This window comes from Schistocerca nitens, chromosome 6 (genome assembly GCF_023898315.1).
Source record: "Schistocerca nitens isolate TAMUIC-IGC-003100 chromosome 6, iqSchNite1.1, whole genome shotgun sequence".
NCBI classification, from domain to species: domain Eukaryota; kingdom Metazoa; phylum Arthropoda; class Insecta; order Orthoptera; family Acrididae; genus Schistocerca; species Schistocerca nitens.
The window spans coordinates 643,409,557-643,418,399 of NC_064619.1; positions in this window are offsets into that span (position 1 = coordinate 643,409,557).

The window sequence follows — 8,843 nt, forward strand, 5'->3', positions numbered from 1 at the left end:
TTTCACATGTGGCTGAACCGTTCCTGTGCGAAAAAGTGTGTGACTATGTATATATCCCAGTATTTACTACAAAATTAAAGATGTGTATTGTGTATACCAACTGCACAACAGTAGCTGACATCATACAATGTTAAACTGTAAGTTAGTTTCATATTATTAACGCTGTTAAACTTATATCTACAATATACCATGTTGTAACACAAAAATGTAATATCAACAGGCAAACAACTGTAAAAAATGGTTCAAATGGCTCTGAGCACTATGGGACTCAACTGCTGTGGTCATAAGTCCCCTAGAACTTAGAACTACTTAAACCTAACTAACCTAAGGACAGCACAAAACACCCAGCCATCACGAGGCAGAGAAAATCCCTGACCCCGCCGGGAATCGAACCCGGGAACCCGGGCGTGGGAAGCGACAACGCTACCGCACGACCACGAGATGCGGGCAAACAACTGTAAAACCTGATGTAAATCACTAAAAAGCACCTGAAGATGAGCCTCCAGGGCTCGAAATGCATAGTGCAGTAAATAAACGCAACTTGTGACTGAAGGCGGTTTGTTCTTCATTTTACGAAAATAGCACTGTCTGTAGATGACTTGCTTGTTACGAGAAACTAGACAGCAAAGCAGTGCACAGTTGTTTGACTTGTTGCGCAGTCATGTGTAAGTCTGGGCGAGAGTTGCTCGTATTTCTGAATGGCAGAGAAAGTGAAGGCTGCACAGCGGCCACCTGCTGGGTTTGTTTCCACCGCTGCCGGTCACCGCGGGGACCGGTTTGGCGCCCGCACTCTCAGCGCCTCCTCCGCCGCCTCCGAATTACGAGCAGCCGGCGCCAGTCGCGGTCGAGCGCCGCGGTGTCTGGAGAGAGGCGTACACGGCCATCCGTCTCCACAAACAGGTGGCCGGTCTCTCTCCGCCGTGTTCTGATCCAGAAAGCGATAACGAGGCTAGGCCCAGCGCCGAAATTCTCTCCGTCCGGGCGTCCACAAGTGATGCTGACGGCAACTGGAGCTGCGAGCGGCATCTCCACCGTGAATCCGGTGCTACAAGCCTTCTGTTCTGAAACGTAACGTCGAGATGTTAAGCTGTAGCTATGCTGGCCACTGCCGTCGGGGCGGAAACTTATTACTGGCTTCTCCCGTTGCCTTCTAAGATACATTTTCCACTTGCCGCATACTCCTCGGTGAATCCGAAAGTGACCGACAAAATATCCTATATTATTCAGGGATATTTTCTGAATATTGTGGTATAAGGCATCTACGGTCTCAGGTAGTTCATTATGCAATAATATTGTCATTTTTATTTTCCTGTAGATCAGAACAACCAATGTTCTGTGTTTAGGAAGACAATGCATTTTTTTAACCAAACATATTTCACTTATATATAATTATGGAATTACAGTTCTTACCTTGAACAATGACAAATTTTTGTTCTCTAAAATGAGCAATAAATTTCGATAACTTTATACTTAAAAGTAAACGCGAGCAAAAAGTGAACTTCAACCACAAGTTGAACATACACTCCTGGAAATTGAAATAAGAACACCGTGAATTCATTGTCCCAGGAAGGGGAAACTTTATTGACACATTCCTGGGGTCAGATACATCACATCATCACACTGACAGAACCACAGGCACATAGACACAGGCAACAGAGCATGCACAATGTCGGCACTAGTACAGTGTATATCCACCTTTCGCAGCAATGCAGGCTGCTATTCTCCCATGGAGACGATCGTAGAGATGCTGGATGTAGTCCTGTGGAACGGCTTGCCATGCCATTTCCACCTGGCGCCTCAGTTGGACCAGCGTTCGTGCTGGACGTGCAGACCGCGTGAGACGACGCTTCATCCAGTCCCAAACATGCTCAATGGGGGACAGATCCGGAGATCTTGCTGGCCAGGGTAGTTGACTTACACCTTCTAGAGCACGTTGGGTGGCACGGGATACATGCGGACGTGCATTGTCCTGTTGGAACAGCAAGTTCCCTTGCCGGTCTAGGAATGGTAGAACGATGGGTTCGATGACGGTTTGGATGTACCGTGCACTATTCAGTGTCCCCTCGACGATCACCAGTGGTGTACGGCCAGTGTAGGAGATCGCTCCCCACACCATGATGCCGGGTGTTGGCCCTGTGTGCCTCGGTCGTATGCAGTCCTGATTGTGGCGCTCACCTGCACGGCGCCGAACACGCATACGACCATCATTGGCACCAAGGCAGAAGCGACTCTCATCGCTGAAGACGACACGTCTCCATTCGTCCCTCCATTCACGCCTGTCGCGACACCACTGGAGGCGGGCTGCACGATGTTGGGGCGTGAGCGTAAGACGGCCTAACGGTGTGCGGGACCGTAGCCCAGCTTCATGGAGACGGTTGCGAATGGTCCTCGCCGATACCCCAGGAGCAACAGTGTCCCTAATTTGCTGGGAAGTGGCGGTGCGGTCCCCTACGGCACTGCGTAGGATCCTACGGTCTTGGCGTGCATCCGTGCGTCGCTGCGGTTCGGTCCCAGGTCGACGGGCACGTGCACCTTCCGCCGACAACATCGATGTACTGTGGAGACCTCACGCCCCACGTGTTGAGCAATTCGGCGGTACGTCCACCCGGCCTCCCGCATGCCCACTATACGCCCTCGCTCAAAGTCCGTCAACTGCACATACGGTTCACGTCCACGCTGTCGCGGCATGCTACCAGTGTTAAAGACTGCGATGGAGCTCCGTATGCCACGGCAAACTGGCTGACACTGACGGCGGCGGTGCACAAATGCTGCGCAGCTAGCGCCATTCGACGGCCAACACCGCGGCTCCTGGTGTGTCCGCTGTGCCGTGCGTGTGATCATTGCTTGTACAGCCCTCTCGCAGTGTCCGGAGCAAGTATGGTGGGTCTGACACACCGGTGTCAATGTGTTCTTTTTTCCATTTCCAGGAGTGTATTTTTCAGCTGATTTTTCTGTCACCTGTTCTTTTCATGTCTACTTTTCTGTCTCCGCTGTAAACTAACGCCGGCCCCGGTGGCTGAACGGTTCTAGGCGCTTCAGTCCGGAACCGCGCGACTGCCACGGTCGCAGGTTCGGATCGTGCCTTGGGCATGGATGTGTGTGATGTCCTTAGCTTAGTTAGGTTTAAGTAGTTCTGACAAGGGGAAGGCCTCAGACACGGCTAACCGATTTGGCTCAAATTTGGCAGATCGCTTGTGTACAACCTAAAACGAAGGAATCTAAGATATTTTGGGTCAATACCCCTGCGTTTTTGAGAAAATCACCACTAAAGGTTATGACGAGTAATCGACTCAGAATTGGCGGGATCGATAGATAACTGTAAATAGAGCATTTTCATCATCAGGTATGGGGTCCGCAAACGCAAACTTTTCCAGAAATCGAGGAAAGAAACTTTTACAACTGCCGCTTCTGTACCCCCATGGTAAACGCTTTTCGCCGACAGCAGCGATAGTCGCCAGCACGGTAGCTCGGCGTGTTCGGTCAAAGGGTTAGCTGCCCTCTCTAATAAAAAACTGAGTTAACGGCTCAACACTGAACTTGAACGGGTGTCACGGGACATCCACACCGAACAAGTGAATCGAACAAAACAAGAACGATAAAAAAAAATAGCACAACGGCCAAGGTAACTGTCTGGGATTCGGAGAACCCGGGTTTGAATCTCACCTAGCGGATGTTCTTCTTTTCGTTTGTATTTTTCCATATCTCAATTCATAGGGATAGGAGGGTTAATAAGATAAGTAAGTCAATAAGGAATGATAATATTCAGGTAGGGAAATAAATTTCTCAAACGCCGAGAAACAGAACTGCCTGCTTCCGGTAGTGCGTTGATAATGCATCTGTCTTGCAACACTTTTATAAACCAAAACACAGCGTCAGTAACTTCCCGCTTGCCATCGTCTTTGACAGGCTCCCAACTACATATTACAGTGCTAGTCGAAGGGTGTACATCCTCCATTATTCAGATTATGCACCTGAAAGATATGACACAACAAACAATAACTAGTTACTACAGCATAAACAGACGAGCTAATTACTACAAACTACATGCAGTATTCATCATATGTTACTTACGGAAGAACACAGTATTCATTCATAAAACGTATTTCATTCAGCGCATTAACGATAGAAAAATCACTACATGCATCCGCGAGGTTCGCGGCAGCCTAATGACGGAAAACAATTCTTTCCGATTGACCTCTATTAGGCTCGTGCTAGACACCTTCACTCTTCCAGGTGCACAACTACACTCCTGGAAATGGAAAAAAGAACACATTGACACCGGTGTGTCAGACCCACCATACTTGCTCCGGACACTGCGAGAGGGCTGTACAAGTAATGATCACACGCACGGCACAGCGGACACACCAGGAACCGCGGTGTTGGCCGTCGAATGGCGCTAGCTGCGCAGCATTTGTGCACCGCCGCCGTCAGTGTCAGCCAGTTTGCCGTGGCATACGGAGCTCCATCGCAGTCTTTAACACTGGTAGCATGCCGCGACAGCGTGGACGTGAACCGTATGTGCAGTTGACGGACTTTGAGCGAGGGCGTATAGTGGGCATGCGGGAGGCCGGGTGGACGTACCGCCGAATTGCTCAACACGTGGGGCGTGAGGTGTCCACAGTACATCGATGTTGTCGCCAGTGGTCGGCGGAAGGTGCACGTGCCCGTCGACCTGGGACCGGACCGCAGCGACGCACGGATGCACGCCAAGACCGTAGGATCCTACGCAGTGCCGTAGGGGACCGCACCGCCACTTCCCAGCAAATTAGGGACACTGTTGCTCCTGGGGTATCGGCGAGGACCATTCGCAACCGTCTCCATGAAGCTGGGCTACGGTCCCGCACACCGTTAGGCCGTCTTCCGCTCACGCCCCAACATCGTGCAGCCCGCCTCCAGTGGTGTCGCGACAGGCGTGAATGGAGGGACGAATGGAGACGTGTCGTCTTCAGCGATGAGAGTCGCTTCTGCCTTGGTGCCAATGATGGTCGTATGCGTGTTTGGCGCCGTGCAGGTGAGCGCCACAATCAGGACTGCATACGACCGAGGCACACAGGGCCAACACCCGGCATCATGGTGTGGGGAGCGATCTCCTACACTGGCCGTACACCACTGGTGATCGTCGAGGGGACACTGAATAGTGCACGGTACATCCAAACCGTCATCGAACCCATCTTTCTACCATTCCTAGACCGGCAAGGGAACTTGCTGTTCCAACAGGACAATGCACGTCCGCATGTATCCCGTGCCACCCAACGTGCTCTAGAAGGTGTAAGTCAACTACCCTGGCCAGCAAGATCTCCGGATCTGTCCCCCATTGAGCATGTTTGGGACTGGATGAAGCGTCGTCTCACGCGGTCTGCACGTCCAGCACGAACGCTGGTCCAACTGAGGCGCCAGGTGGAAATGGCATGGCAAGCCGTTCCACAGGACTACATCCAGCATCTCTACGATCGTCTCTATGGGAGAATAGCAGCCTGCATTGCTGCGAAAGGTGGATATACACTGTACTAGTGCCGACATTGTGCATGCCCTGTTGCCTGTGTATATGTGCCTGTGGTTCTGTCAGTGTGATCATGTGATGTATCTGACCCCAGGAATGTGTCAATAAAGTTTCCCCTTCCTGGGACAATGAATTCACGGTGTTCTTATTTCAATTTCCAGGAGTGTATGATATGACGAAGAGGCAACCGGGACAACGTAACTCTCCCCGCGTGCATTCTGTCCCGTGCCTAGCTGTAAACAAGCGTCGCGCGGTTGGCTATCTGTGATCCCTCGTAAGGAATTTGCAGCACTCTTACTCGGAGTTGTTTTCATGTGACAAGGCTTAAAACTTTAATACTTTACTAACTCACGGCGTTTGGTAAATTAATTTGTCTAGCTTATTATTATCATTCCTTATTGATTTACTTACCTTATTAAGCCAAGAATAACATCCGCTAGGTTTCTTCGAGATTCCAACCCGGGTTTTCCGATTCCCAGCCAGTTACCTTGGCCGCTGCGCTATCGGCACTGTCGGCGAAAAACGTTTACCATGTGATACAGAAGCGGCAGTTGTAAAAGTTTCTTTCCTCGATTTCTGGAAAAGTTTGCGTTTGCGGGCCCCATACCTGATTATGAAAAATGCTCTATTTACAATTATCTATCGACCCCTTCAATTTTGAGTCGATTGCTCGTCATAACTTTTAGGGGCGATTTTCTCAAAATTGCGGGGGTGTTGACCCAAAATATCTTAGAGTCCTTCGTTTTAGGCTGTACACAAGCGACCTGCCAAATTTGAGCCGAATCGGTTGGCCGTGTCTGAGGCCTTCCCCTTGTAAGTTCTAGGGGACTGATGACCACAGCAGTTAAGTCCCATAGTGCTCAGAGCCATTTGAACCATTCATGGACTTCATGTTGCCAAACAAAGATGAAATTATTCTGGATGACAACGCGCCATGTTACCGGGCCACAGTTGGTTTGAACAACGTCTTGACATTTCGAGCGAATGATATAGCCACCCAGATCTCCAGCAGACATGAATCCCATTGAACGTTTATGGGATATTATCGAGAGATCAGTGCGTGCACAATATCCTGCACCAAAAACACTTTCGCAATTACACACGGCCGTAGAGGCAGCATGACTCAATATGTTTGCAGAAGATTTCGAACGACTTGTTGAGACCACGACAGATCGAGCTGATGCACTACGCTGGACAAAAGGAGATCCGACACGATATTACGAGATACCCCGCCACAAATGTCACCTCATTGTATCTAATCGTTGGGCCTGTTCTAAAGTGGATGGGTATAGTAACTTGATTACACTAGTTTCCTTTCACTGTTATGCTTCACGAAGTTAAACAAGACGTACACAGTGATTCCAAAACGAGAGCTTAACAGTAAGCGAAGGCAAGCATATTACTGTGGCACAGCGACCGATGAAGTATTCATCACTTCCGTTAAAGTCAACGAATTAACACGCCTATCCAACCCCAATAAATTGTTGCTGCAGTGTGGTCTTACGGGAATCAGAGATGGACGGCATTGGTCACTAATAGCATCAGCCCGGGAGGTTCCTCCATTTCTCTTCAGAGCCCGTATTTCAAGTCTCCTCCCTTCCTCTCTATGGAACGCAAGTGTTCTTTATCATCTCCGTAGCCCGTCTTCTCCCTTTCCCACTGGCTGAGTCTTCACTCCCAAATGTCCCAACTGAAACTTCTCTTGACGTGACAGCTGCTTTTTGCACTCCTAAGATTTTCCGATCAGTCACCGAATTTACTACCAACACTGGCCAGCAGCATATCCTTATAATGTTTTTTGTCCTGCGTGCTCCAGCTCTGTAAAACTCTTTCATCAATCAACTGCGTTACCGCCCCTCTCAGTCTAAAAAGTGGGTCTCAGGACATACGTCACAGTCATCTACCAATGCAGGAATGTGCTTTACCCACCGGTGCCTTTTCGCCACCGTGGTAAGAACAGAAAGGGAAAAAAAATCAACCTACTCTTTTGGCGTCAACTTGCTTACCACCAGCCACATAATAAAGCCAAACTTGGTAGTGTTGTGGGTACACTGTATGAAGATGTAATGTGCGGCCAGAGGCTACGCTTTTGCAAAACTGTACATGCCAACAGCGCTTTTCTCAAATACCTCACACCACCAGATAACTTTTTCTCACTACCCTGTGGGTGCGTTGTAAGACTGGAGCAAATTATAGTGGGGGAGCAGAGCGTGGTTGAATTTTAACATCGTGGCTGCATCTCCGTGTACTGTCCCCCGGCACTGGTGGTCTGTTGCCTGGCGGCTGGCCGTCTGCATAAAGCACCATTCTTCCATTCCCCCCTGGCCGTGAGATCACTGTCCAGCTTGAAGGGGCCCTGTTTCTAACGTCCCAAGGGATAACCACCGCTGCGGCTCTCGGTCTGCCTGTAGCCCTCACTCTCCCCTGATGGCATCTAGTTCACCTCATTACACATCATTACTACAGCATGCATAAAACCCAATCAGAATATAGAACCACAGAGAGTTAGTACTGCCATCACAAACACTGTCGCATCTCTCCCTTAAATTCCAAGTGCAACTGTTGAGTACATTTGTTACGAACATTCTGATTTGTCCCATCACCTCTTACATGGAAGAGATGTGGCTAGTGGGAATGGATAGCCACCTCTCACTTCATCTCACATTGTGAAAGGTCGTAGCATTGTGCAAAGTCACACTGAAGGCTGTGGCCTGAATTCACGCCCTCTTGGCACACGTGACAAATTACGCAATTTATAGTTTGGAAGAGTAACGAGGAAACGAAATCAATTTTATGCACTGCTATACCTATAAATGATCTTAATGAGGGTCCCCACACTCGGTTTGACGCACTAGGCAGAGTTAAACCCGCCAGTGCTCCGAAACCAGTGATTAATGTCCTGTACCTATCTAATTGGAGACAGAGATGCGATCACTGGACTGAGTAATGAACATCGCTGACAGTAGATGCCGAGGAGCACTCAGCCTCTGCGAGACCAATGGGGGAACTACCTGATTGAGAAGTAGCGGCACCGACCACGAACACTGACAACGGCCGGGAGAGCGGCGTACTGACCACATGGCCCTCCGTATCCGCAAACAGTGACGCCTATCGTCTCAGGATGACACGGTGGCCGGTCGGTAACATTGGGCCTTTTGAGGCCTATTCGGACGGAGAGAGAAAGTGAACAGCCAATGCACTTCCTCCAGCTGATTCCTGAGAACTTACGCAAGCAAAACAGGATAACAGATCGAATTCAATAGGTCAAAAGTTAACAACTAAAAAATATCCTACAAACATACTTCAGAAACAGGGCTACATGTTGAGATGTGAGCTGACTAAC